This window comes from Pan troglodytes, chromosome 2 (genome assembly GCF_028858775.2).
Source record: "Pan troglodytes isolate AG18354 chromosome 2, NHGRI_mPanTro3-v2.0_pri, whole genome shotgun sequence".
Lineage (NCBI taxonomy): Eukaryota > Metazoa > Chordata > Mammalia > Primates > Hominidae > Pan > Pan troglodytes.
Window position 1 is genome coordinate 156,791,815 of NC_086015.1, and position 17,914 is coordinate 156,809,728.

Below are 17,914 nucleotides of genomic sequence, written 5' to 3' on the forward strand. Positions count from 1 at the left end.
CAAACACCGCATGTTCTCACTCATAGGTGGGAATTGAACAATGAGAACACATGGACACAGGAAGGGGTACATCATACACCGGGGCCTGTTGTGGGGTGGGGGGAGGGGGGAGGGATAGCATTAGGAGATATACCTAATGCTAAATGACGAGTTAATGGGTGCAGCACACCAACATGGCACATGTAACAAACCTGCACGTTGTGCACATGTACCCTAAAACGTAATGTATAATCATAATAAAAAAACAAACAAACAGTAGGTCTGAATTCTATTTTATAAAATCCCAAAATGCAGTGTTGCGGCCTTTTTACTATCTGAAAACATATTATTTTAATATTATTCTCTCTGGTGGCTTATTTCGTTGATAGATTTTCCCGTGTTCCACTTTATATCTTTTGTTTCCTTTGGTTGCCATATATACACATATAGATATATGTATTTTTTTTTAATTTGGTAGTCCATTTTGTCAAAGAGTTATATGTACTAGAGATAGTCTGGGTTTTGAGAATGTTTCTTGTGCTTGCTTTTAACTTATTGAAAGTCGAGTTCTCTTTCTGTCTCCATGGAAGTTTAGAAACACGAAAATACCCAGAAAAAACCTTTTGCTTGTGCCTCTGGGCTCACAGTGATCTTGTGTAATATGAATCTTTTTCTGTTGATGCCTCATGTAGCCTTAGACATGAGGGAAGTGTGGAGGAAGATCTTTTCAAGATTCTTGTTAGCTCTACCTTTTATAGAAATGCTATGGAGAGTTTTCTTCTGTCAAGTTGTAAGATTTCTGTTTTGCTTTTGTAATGGTCAGTCGATAAAGTATATACAAAATTGTTAACGGCATTGGGAAGAAATTGCATTTAGTAATTAGAAAACTCAAATTTTTTACTAAATTCACTAAAAACAATAAGCCTTTTATATCTAAGAAATACTTTCTGGTTGAGTTCAAATAATACTTTCTCATATGTCCATTTTATTTATATTTTACATTTAGAAAATCTTGAAAATAATCATAGTACTTTATTATATTAAATCATTGGTCATTAAGTGATCAATATATACTACTTTTTCTAAATTTCTGTGACAACTGAAAATTCAATGATTCATTTAGTTTTTGAGAACTTCTTGCTAAATTCCATGATTACCTATCTATTAAAACTATCTGGTTAGCTATAACTATTCTATTTGTATTTGCATGCTGAAGATGATTTTCAAATAATAAATAGTAGTAGGATTTTTTTTCTTCTTCCATTAATGAACAACTTTTAACTAACCAGCTTTCCAATCATTGCTGTGATTTTATGAGGAAAAGTTGTGGATATTCTTATAAACCAGTGAAATAAAACATTTATAGAATGTTAAAATGTGTAGGAATTCCACAATCATTGCCAAAGCTATGTACCCTACACATAACTTTGGATCTCTACTCCATACCATCCTTATTTGGGGGAACTGATTCAACTAGAGTTAGTTTCTGGAAGAAAATATCCTAAATTGACATATCATTCTTGCTAAAAAATCCATTTTTATGACTTCCATTAAACTCACATTAAAGACTTCCTTTGCTGCTTAGCCAGTAGAGAAGACAGGAAAGTGAGGAATGTTGAGGAAGTTTCTAGAAAGGCATGTCCAGTGTTTGCTCTCCTGCTCTAAGTTTATTGTGTAATAACAGGCATTTTTAAAAGCTGGTTTGGGAATATAACCACCATTTTTAACATTCTTGCTACAAGAAAATTCATTCTAATTGCCATAAATTATAAACCGTTTTCTGAAATTCTTTTAAAAATGAGTATAGCTGGTATGCTATGCTTTAAGAAGATCATTATAAGCCTTTTAAATTCATAGTAATTTAATGTTCTATGTAATTTGGATTTCCTCATTTCACATGCAGTCAGCCTCTACTCTATGTTAAGTGTTAGCTAGAACTCGTGAGAAATTAAGAACGCTAAATAAAATGTGGTGCCAAAGGGTTTACAACCTCTTCAGAAAGAAGAAAAAAAAAATGTCTAATCATCATATTCAAGATGAAATGAGAAAAAAAAATGAGAGAGAGAAGTACTGCAGCATGGGGGAGTAGGGTTGGAAGAATGGATCTCATTTATTGGCTGGGAAGAAAGAGAAGACTGAAAGTCTTCATGAACTAGGATCAACTAATATAAATTATTCTAATATGGAATCTAATATAATTCAAGAAGCAAAGTTAATGAGTACTACACAAAATTTCACTCAAAAAAATAAAAGATAAAACTGAAAACTGAGAAGACATTGCCTAATTTATATTTCTGAAACCCTTGCTTCTGGTGATTTTTTAAAATTGCATTCAGTAATCAGAGCAGTACCAACTAAGGGAAAATTAATGAACAGAAATCAAAGTGCAATGGCATTGAAGATTTATCTTTTTCTCCTTTAGGGACAAGAGTTTCATAGTAGTCCTGTGTGTCTGATGTCACTAAGACTGGAACTGAAAATAAAGCATGCCAGAGGAGATGACAGAAAGAAGAAAGACAGAAACAAAATTTCTCTACAAATCACTTCACACTTATTTTCTTTCCCTTAGTACCACATGTTAAAAAAAAAAAAAGAAAGAAAACAAAGAAGGTATCTGTTAGATATAGAGGTTAGTAAACACTATGAAGAAGGTAAAAATGAGATGTGGAATTTTTATAAGGAGAGAATCTAATGATGCAGCTTTTACTATATCAGAAATTACTGTATAAGCCAATTATCATCCATTGATATTCTACTAAATTCCAGGTATTCTATATGTATATGTATGTGTATGTGTGTATGTATATGTATATGTATACGTATACGTATATGTATATGTATATGTATATGTATATGTATATTCTAGTATGTATTCAACCATTGCAGCAACTTTGCATGGTAGTATAACTTTCCTAACTTCAGCAATGAGCAGACAAACACTCAGAGTGATTAAATGGTTTGCCTAAAGCAATGGTCTGCAAACTCACAGAGCCAGTTAGCTACATAAGAAATCAGCCTGGGTCTACTTAATTCCAAAGTCCATACTCTTTTCACCATAGAACATGGATGTGGTTGCTTTCCTAAATTACTCCACCCCAAAGGAATTTTGAGGGAAGATTTGATAAAGAATAAAAGAATGCAGATTTTAGGTGACTTTTCTGATAGCAGAGGTAAATATGGAAGTGAGAATCCTCAACATTAATGGAGGTCAAGTTCCTGACTAACTTCAAGTCCATGCCAGGAGAAAGTAACTGCAGGAACAATGTGGGTCTTGCTTTTCAGTGAAGAATTTGAATGGAAGCCTGTGGAAGGAGGACAAGAAGTTTTTTTTGCCTCATTTATTGCACAGATCACCCTGCATGTTCTAGTGTCCAAACGAAGAGGAAGATGGAAAGATGACACAACCAAGGCTTCCCTGTGGCTTCACCACAGCTTAGGGTTTGAAAGCTGGAGATTAAATTTGATTTATGACCACCAGAAAATTTCCCTAGAACCTAGTGTGGCAATTCTCATTAGGCAACTGGCCATTTCTTTAAGGTAATCCTAGACTGTAGCCCTGCCATTGTTCTCACTAGCTATAGTACTCCTAGAGATCTAAGTGCAGTTACTGCAATACTAATACTCAGTGGGTAGGTTAAATCTGAAGAAAATTTTGCTAGCATCAATTCTGTATTTTCTTTTTTACTTGGTAGGAAGGTCAGGGAGAGCCCAACATCTCTTTCTACCTACAGTCTGATCCCTGTGATTCTACTCTGAGAATTTAACCCCTTTCATTGAAATCTTTGGTCCAAGGTAGAACCAGAGAAACCTCCAAGAAGAGGTCTTTGCAGGTTCTGGCCGGATGGAACAAGATAACCAGAAGCTGGAAGTCACCTAAGAGGATGGAGTGACAGGAGTGAGGGAATAAGAAGAGGAACAAACATTTACTGAGGCTTCAGTGTCCCAGTCCCTGTGCTCAATTCTTTCACATTCCTTTTCTTGTATAATCTCCCAAGCAGTTCTATAAATAGCTAACATTATCTTTATTTTACAGACAAGGAAATCAAGGATCAGAGAAGCCAAATAAATTGTGATTTGTAAGTAGCAGAAACCTGAAACAGTAACCAACCTTCCCTTTATCTGGTTTTGTTAGAAAAAAAAATGAATTTTAAAAATGTATAAACATGCCTAATTGCCAGAAGAACATTTTCCCATGCAATAAACACCCCAACCTCACCAACTCTGTTTTGAAGGTGAATGCTACTTCCTCAATGAATTTGTGACTTCTTTTATTGGTTACCAACATCACCCAAACTGTACAAACCCAAACTTAGCAGTGGGATCATCTCTGCAAACAAGGGTTTCTCAGATCATTAACAATGCCTGTTGCAAAATGGTAGGTTGGGGGACACTTTATTAAACAAAAATCAAATCTACTTTAAATATACAAGAGGTGCTTCTACAATTCTTTCTACTGACATTTCTGATAGGATTTTTTCTTATTTAAATTGTTTGTTTATGTAAATTAGTATCTGTTTTTCTAAGTTTTAAACAAGCAATCATCTCCAACTTGAAAGAAATTATTTTGAAACATCACAAGATCTAATTTATTGTTATTTCGGTTGGCAAAATATTAAGTGTATTGTTTTCAGTGAAACACATTGGATATTTGTGTAGAGTGCATCTGAACATATTTACATAAGTAATTTAGAATTATGCTTTTTTCCACAAATAAAAAACATACAGCCTTCAATATTAATTATTTTAAATCACATCCTCATTGCACTAGAAGAAATAATTGTGTTTTTGGAACTGAACACATTTGTTGTGCAAATGAGAATGCTCTTGCTTTTGCTAAAATATGTGGAAATATAAGACCTCATCTAACATAATGTGTTCTGTTTTGTGAGATGACAATTACATTTCTCACATACAGAGATGTGTCATTAGAACACGCAAGGGGGGCACCATGCTATTATTCTTTGTGGTGAATGAAGCGTGATACTGATCAAAACCAGAACTCTCATTGAGAATGCATTGTCTGGTTTCATTTTCCAGGTAGTATCAAACATCATGTAGTTTCCCAATATATCTAATTGGATATGAAGTTAGACTGCTCATTTCCTAAGCTTAATTTTCTCTTCCAAATAAACCCTAAAGCAAACATGATATAAATTAGCTTTATTATTATTTTTTATTTAATCTGATTACGGACACTTAGATCTTTTTGTTCTGTTTCTGAGAATCCAGAGATTCATTAAGTCCTCTCTTCTGGTTTTATATCCAAAAGATATATATATACACACACTGGTATATGTGTGTGTATATATACATACACACACATAAGTGTATATATATATATACACACACACACATATAAAGAGTGTGCTGCTCATGAACAGCTATTATGCAGCTTCTAAAGCTTTTCATGTATGAATTAGGTAGGAATAACACGTGTTGGATGCATGTGGCAGAGATCTTAACCTATTGTCTAAAGTCAAGAGCAGTGCCTGCTTTTGTCCAACTCAGTGCAGGGGTTATTCCAGCTGCCAGAACCTTATCTCTTGGCTTACCTGTGCTACACACACACACACACACACACACTTATATATACACATGAGTGTGTATATATATATACATATACATAGAGTTCTCCTATATAAAAAGACATTTATATAGGAGAATTCAGATTTGTTACTGAAATAAATTCTTAGCAATAATAATATATTTGCATTCTCCTCTTCCCTTTCTTAGAAACTACTCTTTGATCTGCCTTCTCTCAGAAAGATATTGTGTACATTACTACTTAATTTAATGTTCTTTAAAATAGGATAGCATCCTTCTCCTCTGGTAATCTTATTCCCTGAAAAAAATCCGTGAGAATTGTACATTGTTTTTAAACATAAAAACTGCTTTGATCTTTTTGTGAGAAAAGATGTATGATTTACAAGCCCCTTTTAACCTACAAATTCTATATTGTGTGTCTGCTGGGCACAAAACATGATGAAGTTTCCACAGGAATAAAATGAAATGTAAGATGCCATCCCTTCTCTCAATGACCTTATAAATTTTTTGGTGACACATAATAGAAACACCTACAAATGATCATATGTTACTTTTGTACTTGGAAATCACTTAACTTTCTTCCAGCAAACTAAGAACTATTAATTCCCTCCCATCTATTACTGTTCAAGCAAGATAGCACAGGTAAGCCAAGACGTAAGGTTCTGGCAGCTATACTAACCCCTGCACTGAGCGGCACAAAAGCAGGCCCTGCTGTTGACTTTAGACAAGAAGTTAAAATCTCTGCCACCTGCAACTAACACATTCCCACGTGATTCATACATGAAAAGCTTAAAAGCTGCTTAATAGCTGCTCATGAGCAGAAATTCCTTTTTTCTCTGTGCAGACAAGGAAGTGAGGTGCTACATTCCTTTGAGAAATTTAGTTTCTGCATAAAATCAATTGGGACAAGTTTTCAATACAAAAAATATTAGACATTATCCCAAGATGGAAATTTTGGTTCCTGAGTCCTCAATAAAATATTGCTGTATTTTAAATAGAAGCTCGAAGTGTGACCCCTCTCAATAACTATGTAGGATGCCATGTAATCATGAGGGAGTCTCTTTCAAGATGACAGAAAGAGAATGAGATTGGGAGAAAGAAATTTTCCCCTTCTTGGCTCTGTAGCAGTAGTTCTCAATCAGGATGATTTTGCTTCCCAGGGGAAATTTAGCAGTGTTTGGAGATATTATTACCACTGGGGTAGAGAGATTAGTAGAAAGGTGCTACTGTCACCTAGTGGAGAGAAACCAGGGATGTTGTTAAACATCCTACAATGCACTGGACAGCCCCTGACAACAAAGAATTATCTGGCCCAAGATGTCAGTAGTACTGACATTGAAAAGTCCTATACTGCAGAGTACTCCTTAGTGTTGAGATATTTAGTTGGATAGGATTAACAAAACTAATAGGAAGAATCAATAGAAATGCTGCTTACATTGGATCATAGAAAACTAAGTACAGTTGCTCTTATGTTACAATTACCTACATATTCATATATTAGTTACCTATGAAAGATATTTTATTGTTTCAGTCTTCCCTTATTGTCTTGTAACTGTCACATAATAGATCAACAACCTAACTGGTATTCGCAGCCTTTGTATGGGCTTCCAGAGGTTTTTGGTATGGGGTATCTATGCAACCTTATGATTTAAAGAAGCTAGTCTCAACTGGGTTATTTCCCATGTCATTTACATAGCCATACTGCATGTGTGACTTTGTATTAGGCCTTCAAAGTGAAATCAAATATTTGTGCATCTGAAGTCAAAGAGGAATACTCTTTATTTAAAGTTGTTTTATTATACTTTAAGTTCTGGGATACATGTGCAGAACATGCAGGTTTGTTACATAGGTATACATGTGCCATGGTTGTTTGCTGCACCTATCAACCTGTCATCTACATTAGGTATTTTTCCTAATGCTGTCCCTCCCCTAGCTCCCCACCCCCTGACAGGTCCTGGTGTGTGATGTTCCCCTCCCTGTGTCCATGTGTTCTCATTGTTCAACTCCCACTTATGAGTGAGAACATGTGGTATTTGGTTTTCTGTTCTTGTGTTAGTTTGCCGAGAATGATGGTTTCCAGCTTCATCCATGTCCCCGCAAAGGACATGAACTCATCCTTTTTTATGGCCGCATAGTATTCCATGGTGTATATGTGTCACGTTTTCTTCATCCAGTCTATCATTGATGGGCATTCAAGTTGGTTCCAAGTCTTTGCTATTGTGAACAGTGCTGCAATAAACATACGTGTGCAAGTGTTCTATAGTAGAATAATCCTTTGGGTATATACCCAGTAATGGGATTGCTGCGTCAAACTAATTGTTTAAATTAGTCAATCGATACGTTTTTTTGTGGCAGAGTTTGCTGAGATATTTTTCTATAGACCAGTTCAGAAATGACTGTATTGAATGAATGTCAATCAGCAGAGTCATTTGAATAAAATCTGGCGTTCAGTTTCACAGACACAGGATGCAAGGACACCCATAGCAAAACTTCTGATAGAAACTTTGGTGTTTTCGAAAGCAATCTCGTGTATTTAATTTTCCTTAAGTCACTATAAGGTGGAAAATTATTTCTTTGTCAAAAGGATCCTATAAAAAGTTCTGAATGCTAAAGAAATAAAGGCCATCATTTTGCACAATAAAAATAACAACCGCATAAACTCATTAGCAGAGAAATTTTGGTGTCCCACAGGACATTTTGCAGATAAAATGTCAAAAGCACTTTGATGCACTCAAACGTAATGAAAATCTTTGACACTTATAACATTTTAGAATATATCTAAAAATTGCTCAAATAAAAATAAAAATTCCTACTGGTATAGTCTAATTACATAAAAAAGAACATTGTAGTTTAACATTTATTTAATTTGAGTCACATATTCTCAAATGATAAAATATTTATTTTGTAATCTTTCTGTTTTTTATTTAAAAACAAGATCATCCTTATAAATAGGAATTGAAAATTTAGTAGCCCAAATAAATTTTTTAATAGCTCTTCTTCCCTATGGAAGATAATAAGTAATAAAATGAATAAAATGTGTATACTTTACAACTCAAATCATATTAATTGCTACATGCTCTAAGCAAATTATTCTGCTGCCATTATAGGTCAAAGCTCAACCTGGGATAACTTTATTATTCAGTTTATAAGATAGGTAGGCATAAATGTCATTATTTTAAAGGTTATAAATTTTAAAAATTGAGACAGGAATATGTATTTGTTCAAGGTTATCTATTCATAAGATGGGAAAAGAGTCAAGATAACAAGATATGTATTAGACGCAGAAGAATTCCATCACAGTGAGATGATCAGGAGATTTTATAACAGATATAACTGAAAGCATTGCTGTTTGAGCATATTTGTTTACAGATAAAATGTCACGATTATTTTTACTGGTTTTTTTTGTTTGTTTTATTGCTCTTTTTCTCTTTGTAAGATGAAACAGATTTGATTAGATGAAATAAGAGCTCTCATTTTATCCAGGTGGATTTATGTAGCTGCACTTATTGCTGACCAGGAAAAAAATACTTCATATTCTTCTAGCCCAATGCTTTGCAAACTTTCTCACTAAAGTAACCCAATGGATGGTGACAATATAAGCATATCCCATGGAATATAAGCTTTAGCCTGATTCAGACACTGCATGCCTGCCATTTCCTTGAAATTTAACGTTATGTTAAAAATACATTCAAATTCATGATTCAACTTCATAACACAGCAGTGTCTTGGCATCTCAGTTTGGAAAACAAGGCACTTCAGCTGGTGTCTTGGCACAGTAAATCTCCTATAATGGAAGATACCTTAAAAGTTACCTAGTGTGGTAGTTCAAAATGTTTTGGTAGGCTCACAGTGCTTGTCTGTTCCTCCCTTCATTAGCTACTATAATTTTTTTTTCCTTTTGTGAAGACAAATTATTTCATCACTGTGTGGCAATGAGTAAACCATTCAGTCTCTCTGGGCCTTTAATTTCAACTGCAATGTGGGTATTTAGGTAGATTATTATAGTCTGAGGCCTGAATTCCGACCCCAGCTTTATTTATTACTCATTACCAGGATTTTTAAATTTTTTTAATGAGATCCAAAACAGCTTTATTATGAGTAAAATATTAATGTATGTGAAAAGTAAGGTAATGAGACTGCTGTAGCATAGTGCCTTGCACATGATATGCTCTCAATGGCGTTGGTGGAATCAGGTTAATGAATTCAAAAAGAGGATGCCTGGACTATTTAGACAAATCTTGAAACCAACAGTGATCCTCCCTACTGATACAATCTCTGTGCTCCTACTTGAACTCACTCATCTAAAATACAGACCAGGACAAATGAAGTGTATTATGCATGTCAAGAGATGAAGTCTCAGTTCCATCATAGTCTATTCCAAAGTTTGTTATTATCTCTGATGAGGAAAACACCTTTTATTTAAGCTAATGCACAATTGCTATAATTTAAGCTTTTTTTTCCCTCTGTCATGCTCCTTAATTGGAACAAGGAAAGGGTTCTCTCTTTCTTTGGACATTACACGTTATAAAATTGAAGTCCCAGCTTCTTTTCTTCCTCTTCAGAATGAGCCCTCTATATATTAGGCTCTTTCTTTACATTATGAAAAAATTTATTATTATACAAGTGTATCTCTATGTATGTATACATAAATATGTATACGCACACACACTCCCACGTACAACTTTTTTTCACAAATTATTTTCAGAATAATAGAGATGACTAAGTTCAGAGAATCTCTTCAAAACCATTAAGGTTATTGGTTTTGATTTCAAATAAGAAAAATAAATAAACCTCATGCTACAGTGTGCATTAGCCACTTTTGAATTTTCATGAAAATAAAAAACATTATTCTGAATTCATATATGATAAATGATGGTGGATTTAGAAAGCATAGCTGTGGCAGAACAAGTTTAGGGAAAGAGAATTGTGCCACCTGAAGAAAAGTCCTGAGATTAGGAATGAAAGACAAGTGATCTGGTGGGGCATCCAGAAGTGCAGAAGTCTGAGCAGACAGTGTGGAAGTGGATGAGGGGTTCAGGTTTATATACAACAGGATACTGCACTTGATTGAGGTAGGATGTCTATAAATGTCTGAGGATAGGTTTGCTTCTCACAATGACAGTTGATACTGGCATTTAGTGGCATGAGACTAGGGATGTTACAAGGCAAGCACTGAGACAGTCCCACCCACCCAAGAACTGTATGACCCAAATTAACCATAGTGCTGTCATTGAGAAACACTAGCAGGATAAAGCAAATTTCACAGGTTATCATAGATAATAGAATCAAGTTCAGAAAGGTGATCTGGATAGGCAGATTCAGGAATCTGCCTGGACTGAGCAGTGGAACAAAGTCTTAGAAACAAGGTGTTGGCTAAAATCACCAGAGTCTACTAATTGATGGCCATTACCACCAACAATCAGTGCCTATTGTGTTCAAAACCCATATCCAGCACTTCAGGGGAAAGACAGACAATAAGGACCTTACCCCTAGTCCACTGTGGGCACGAATCCTTTATCACACAGAGCTCCCAGCCAGACTAGGTGATCAACACTGCCTTCAGGAAAACATAAATATGATTCATAGCACACACTGCCACTGCCAGCCTTGCAAAGTCACTAATAAGACACAGAAAGCACAATGGATCTATTATCTTGCCCTGATTTGTGACCCATATACCTTACTTCCCTGACTGTGGCCAGACTTATTTGAGTCCAAAGAGTAAACTGTGGTCAGCAAAGCTGGCTGGCCATCAACAAAGATTCATTGTCACCCCTGTGGTTTCTGTTCTCCGTGAGTGAATCATTCCTTGGCTTCTGCCACTCCTCAGCCCTCCGAGTCTATGGGGAAGAGTGCTTCCTTAGGCTCATGTGTGGCTGGACTGCCTGCCAGAACCTAAGCACATACATTAGTCCCTGTAGGCTATGTTGGAGCCTCTAATCTCCCTCCACCTTGTGCCTTTTTGTATTAAATCACCTAGATTTTTATTTCTGAGACTTAATTATCAAGGACATTTAACTTGGCTAATTTTAGAGGCAATAGTTGGTTTTTATCTTTAGAGTTAATAAAAGAGGTAAATCATATATCCAATTGTTTGGGTTTTTTGGTTTTTAAAACCTGATCCTTAGAAGGAAAACTACGGTACATGTGATATGTAGAGCCAAGATTTGTTATGGGTTATAAGAGAGTGAGATTTGGCGGAGGTTGACAATTCAAAGAATCACCATGAAAACATATCCTCAAGGAGGCATTCGGTTGTGATGAAAAGCTCTGCTTGTTTCCAGAAATAATTTTTATCATTTGCTAATCACTGGGCTCTTTTCTCGCTTAATGGCCTGAGATCAGAACTCTGGAAAGAATCTTGGAGAAACCAAGGGCTTCATGCCTGGCTGCCCAAAGTACCAGCATTCCTTCAGCCCAGGGGCAAAGAGTGGGGGAAACTTCTACTCAGCCTGGTAAATACTGGGAGCTTCTCCATAGAAGAGACACGGGACCCTCCTTCTAAGTGGAAGGGCTTACTGTGATGGGCCTCTCTCTATTATACTTGATTAGGAACTTTGAGACTTTGGGGTCCATTCTTTAGGCACAAGCAAATGGAAAGAGAAAGAATTTATTTCCTTCAGGACCTTACAGATAAGTAGATGCTTTTCTAGGTAGAGGTAAAAATCATTTTGTCATTTCCTTTGTTTTTAAAGAAAATGTAAAAATAATACTATTACTGATAACAAAATTAGCAGTATTTTTTGGTGTAGCTTCATGCTCACAGAATCATGCATGTTTATGTTTGAAGGGGTTTCTTGAACGCAGGCCCACGGTCTCTTCCTAAATATGTTTGACACTCATGTGCTTTGGAAAGCAATTGCATGAAGTACATATCAGCTAACTTTTTAAGTCTTGCAACACTTCCTACACTCACAATTCGGAAGCTAACCAAACATAATAGAAAATTACAGGCATCTAAAACAGATAATTATCTTTCCAGAATTAAGTTCCTCTTGGGAAACTATTTTTACTCAAATGGTTCACTGGAATGAATTTCTTCTAAAGAAAATGTGATAGCATCTTAATCCATTATTAACTCATTGCCTTTAACTTTGGCCCTGATTTTGAGCAGCAATAAAATCAAAGATTAAACATGCTTATACTCACGTCAGGTACTTGTAGCTCAAAGGGCCTGCTTTAAATTATGTGTGTTATACGTCTCTTTGCTTAAAGTCCTAAGCAGAAATTTAAAAAAAATCATCCAACTGGACAAAATGTAGGCAAGTATACTGACTATAATATTTATCAAACTTTCCTAAGGAAATAAGTCAACAAGTGTTACACAATTTCCACTTCCTGCCAAGATAAAACAATGAGCACTGGGTTTACCCTTTTATCTCAAACAACAAAAATATCCAAGAGGTAAAATTTATATTTTAAAAAGTTTTCAAGACATGAGACAAGAGGAAATGAAGGACAGTAAGTCCAGAGTGAGGCAAATGAAGCCACTTCAATGACTGCTCCCAGCACTGCCATGAGCCAGTGTCCAGGCCACTGATCAGGGAGGAAACTCAAGCAGAGCCTGGTGCGCTCCCTGCTGAGAAGACAGAGCTGACAGTCTGAGGGGGATCAGGCAGCTACATCTTATGGGACAGGACACAGAGAAGGAGAGGAGAGTGTGGCACAGACAGAACTCCTGAGATCGGCAGAGAGTCCTTCTAGAAACTCCAGCAGAGAACTAGCAGCACATGTATATAAGAAAATGACTTGAAGCCAGAAAAAGAAAGCATCTGAAAAGATTAGAGGAATGCAATAGTGACTGATATCCACACAGGGCTAGAAATAATGCTTGTTACCACAGTCGGGCTGGAAAAAAACCTTGTCACTTACAGGCAACAGTTGGGTAAATTCAGGATGGTTTTGCTTCAGTAATGGGGAATAATTAGCCCAAAATATGCACTACTCTGGTTCTACTTAATGAATCTTAAATATAAGACTCTAGAGGATAAAACTATTTCCAAGTACCTTAACCACATCCCAGAACAAAGCTCAATAATTTTTATAGAAATACAAAAATACTCAACACCCAACAAATGTTACAAGCAGCAAATCCACAATCCTATAAATATTCTTTTATGTAAAAACAAATTCATGGAACAAAGGCTTATTATATTGAGAAATAAGTACTAACAACATGCAGGTTCTCAAGAAGTTTTACAGCCTAGCAGGGAGCAAGAAGGGTAGCGTATCTCATTGGGGAACCATGGATCCGCTACAGTGGGAGACCACAGATTGAAGGTGGTTATTCCATGTGAAAGAGGCTTTGGCAAGGGCTCTTCTTGTTTCAAAGAAGAGTAGTTCTTCCCTTCACCTCAAGCAAAGTAGGGTTTATTAAAAATACAGTCATTGACTAGAAATGGAAGCAACCAGCAAGCCACAAGGAAGCTGGGCAGCCACTCAGGGCCACATGGTCCCTCACACACAGAATCTGTTTCTGCCTGTGCGTCCACTCCATTCTCCTCTCTCTATGGGCTGTTGTCCCCAGGACATCAGCTTGCATGGCACAAGAGAGCCACTGCAGCCCCACATAACCCATGACCTGGCTGCTCCTGCACCTGGTCTCTCTGTTTCTACATCCCCAAAGAGAAGCCAGTAGGCCCCACTCCACTCTATCTATGAGTTGGATCACACCATGAGCATCATTAAGTTAGGGGTCCCACCTCTTTGCCCAATCAGCTGTGACTATAGACAGAACATAAGTATCCCCCACATCAGTGCTGTGTTCAGGGCAGATTGACTCAGCAGACGTTGAGGGCAGGCAAGAATTCTTTATTCAGGAGGAGCTGGAAAGACAAACAGATGTTTGCCAAGCAGATGGGAGACACAGAGAGCATTGCATGCCGAGAAAACCATAGAAATGTGAGTACTTGGTATCTAGTCCCTAGAAGATACATTTCCTTGATGGTCCCCCTCTGCTTAAAAAACATGGTTGTATATACAAGTCAGTTCTACTGTTCTGCCTATTTGGTCCCCTCTTTGGCATATTTTTCTTATAGAAATGACAGAAATGGTCTGATTAGGGATTTTTTTTTTTTTTTTTTTGAGATGGAGTCTCGCTCTGTCACCAGACTGGAGTGCAGTAGCATGATCTTGGCTCACTGCAACCTCTGCCTCCCGAATTCAAGCGGTTCTCCTGCCTCAGCCTCCTGAGTAGCTGGGACTACAGGTGTGCACCACCACACCCAGCTAATTTTTGTATTTTTAGTAGAGACAGGATTCCACCATGTTGACCAGGATGGTCTCGATCTCTTGACCTCATGATCCACCCGCCTTGGCCTCCCAAAGTGCTGGGATTACAGGCATAAGCCACCACACCCAGCCTAGGGATCTTCTTAATCAAATGCATTGATAGAAAAAAAGCAACCAGAACAAGTTTTGTCTTTGTGCACTCTGGCTGGTAGGACCAAATCTGCAGAATTGTGTTACATCTGGGCAGTATCCTGAGTGGGCTTTTGGCAAAAAAGGATGGATTGAGAAGGGGTAATGAGTAGCAAGAAGCATAAGAAAATCATATCCTGAGGAATGATTGACGAAACTGTGGAAATTTCTCTTGAAAACAAGAAAACAATTAGTGGGAGGCTACCCGACAGCTTATTTAGATGATCTACCTGGGCTGCAGAGAAGGGTTCCACTGGATCTGATGATGATACTGGAGGCAAAACTAACTTCATGGAATGGAAATGATTGGCAGACAAATTTCAATGCAATAAAAGGAAAAAAATACCACAATTACACAGTGTAGTTAATAAAAAGTAAATGAGGTTTATTGTGATCCAGGGAATGCCTCTCAACTAGAATCAAGGGCTAGATTAAGCTATTATTTAGTGTGGAAGCTGAAGAAAAAAGCAGACAACCCTGTAATTGCTTTTGCTTTTGTCACAGAGGTAATGCAATGCAAAGCTGAAATTTCTTAGATTGAAAGATATTTAGTAGTGAATTCAGAGGATCATTGTTAGTTCTCCTTAGGGTAAGACATAATATTTGCACATTATTTTTAAAAGCAGTGAAATCTTGGATTGCATTTTTTCCCAAAAAGCAATAAAAGCTTTGACTGTCTAATAAATTTGATGATGCAGAGGTTAAGAGAGATAAGTGACTTAATAACTATGTTCTATTTTGCAACATTGTCCACAAGGTACAAAGGAATAGTTTACAATTTTAAATGACCCTACTTCTGAAACCAGAGTATCTTTTCTTCTATGATACGGCTGACCCGGTGTGCTGATAATGATATAGTAAGCACTGCTTACATGCCATCCCAACAATTCCTCAAATCAATTTAATAAAGAAAAGGAACGGAGCACAACACTGGAAGGATGGAAATGCATCCTGTGCATTGGCATCTTTATATTTATGAAAATATTAACTAGAATTTACTGCAGCCACTTAAGACCCTGCATGGCTCCTGTTGTACTAACCGTGTACTCCTTTCCTTACCTCTCAGAGTGGGGCACTCACACCAGAGAGTTGCATCCTAGTTCCATCACTTACTACGAGACTCATTCACGTGGACTGCTCCATGCCTCAGTTTCCTCGTCTGTAAAATAGAGATAATGATAATAGCTTCTTTACTGCATAATTGTGAGAATTAAAGTTTCATATATAAAAATAGTGCACATTATTTCTCTCCCGTTTACCATTTCTTTTTTCTTTCTTTTTTTTTTTTTTAGACAGAGTCTCGCTCTGTCGCCCAGGCTGGAGTGCAGTGGCGCAATCTCGGCTCACTGCAAGCTCCGCCTCCCGGGTTCAAGCCATTCTCCTGCCTCAGCCTCCCGAGTAGCTGGGACTACAGGCACCCGCCACCATGCCTAGCTAATTTTTTGTATTTTTAGTAGAGATGGGGTTTCACTGTGTTAGCCAGGATGGTCCCGATCTCCTGACCTCGTGATCCGCCCGCCTCAGCCTCCCAAAGTGCTGGGATTACAGGTGTGAGCCACCGCGCCCAGCCCCGTTTACCATTTCTTTTTACCCCATGCCCCCACATCATCTCAAAGCATCATTTCCAGCATCCTTAATTAATGCTGGAAATGAAAGAACAGAAGCTAATCTATGATTTGTTTTTCAATTCAGAGGAAGGATCCTTTTTAGAATTATTTCTAGGTAGTTAAGATTTTGCATTTATTTCTCTCCATGTATTTTCAATTTTCTTCAAATGAAGAAATAAAAATAGCCTGTTAATTTGGGTACCTTTTGGAGTGATATTTTGTTAGGTGGATGTGAGCAAATTACTTTTAATAGTCGTAGCATCCTTTCAACTCTAAAAGTACCTGCTTGTTCCCAGCTCCAAGTCCCTTTGTGGCAGTTTTCAGCATTTCATGAGACTGAGGACATAATCTCACCCCCTATTGCTGGAATTCTCTTTGATAGTCAAAATCTTTCAAAGATTGTTGGCTACTGTTGTTTCTTAGCAGGGTTTGGCAGGCACAATGACAAGTATCTGACAGACATGTGTTTTTCCATTGATAAGAAGAAAAGTTTCCTGAGACAAGTGTGTTGAATATTCATGCTAAAATTTTAAAAATGTGTTGTACATTTTCCTCCTGCCCAGCACATGCACTAGTATGTACACGACATAAAATGGTATCATCAGCCCCCAAACAAACATCTATAACAAAATCTTTTCACCTGGTGCTGGCAAGGCCCAGGTTCCCATTGTGAACCGGCGAGGCAGGAACTTCTTAGTGAGATTGTCTACAGCTCTGTTAATATTCAGCTGACAGAGCCTCACCAGCATCTGCTGCTAGAGACTATGAGCTTGTTTTTCTCACAATAATTAGGTGAACTGAGTTATCCTCCCAGGAGTATTATACCAGTCTGAGGTAGTCAAACCATCACAAACACACATACATACACACACACTCACACACACACACACACACACACACACTCCCCAAAGATAATTTTCACAGGAGGAAAGCCCTGAGAAAATCTCTTTATGAAAATAAATGTAACTTACTATAACAAGTTGGTATAAATAAAAATGGAATAAAATGATGTATTTCCTGATGTGAATGACAATAGAAAAAGCACCATTCTGCCCTGTTAGGTAGAAGAAAACTTAAATGTGTGCTAATAGAGGGGGAAATTAGGTTATATTCTCAAATAGAAGGTCCAATGTTCCTTTATGTCCCCAAATTAGAGGAAGGCATATGAGGACCATAGAACCTTTGGATTCATACCACTTTCAACTGAAGATATTCTCTACTAAAATAATCCTTTACATATTATAGAGAACAATTTACAAGGAAGTTTACATTTTATTGAAGAAACATAGAAATACTTGTATACATTATTACTTATATAATAAAGAAACATTTTATAGTTTTGAGGGAAACACTGAACCATGTTT

General features: G+C 36.9%; 1 long non-coding RNA gene across 3 annotated transcripts in view; it reads right to left on the reverse strand.

Moving 5' to 3' along the window:
- Positions 1-17,914, reverse strand: part of LOC104005809 (uncharacterized) — a 557,346-nt gene that overhangs the window by 209,615 nt on the left and 329,817 nt on the right. For all 3 annotated transcript variants that reach the window (XR_010155845.1, XR_010155847.1, XR_010155846.1), the window contains one exon: positions 16,003-16,102. This is a non-coding gene — a long non-coding RNA (uncharacterized LOC104005809). The remainder of the gene's footprint in view (positions 1-16,002; positions 16,103-17,914) is intronic.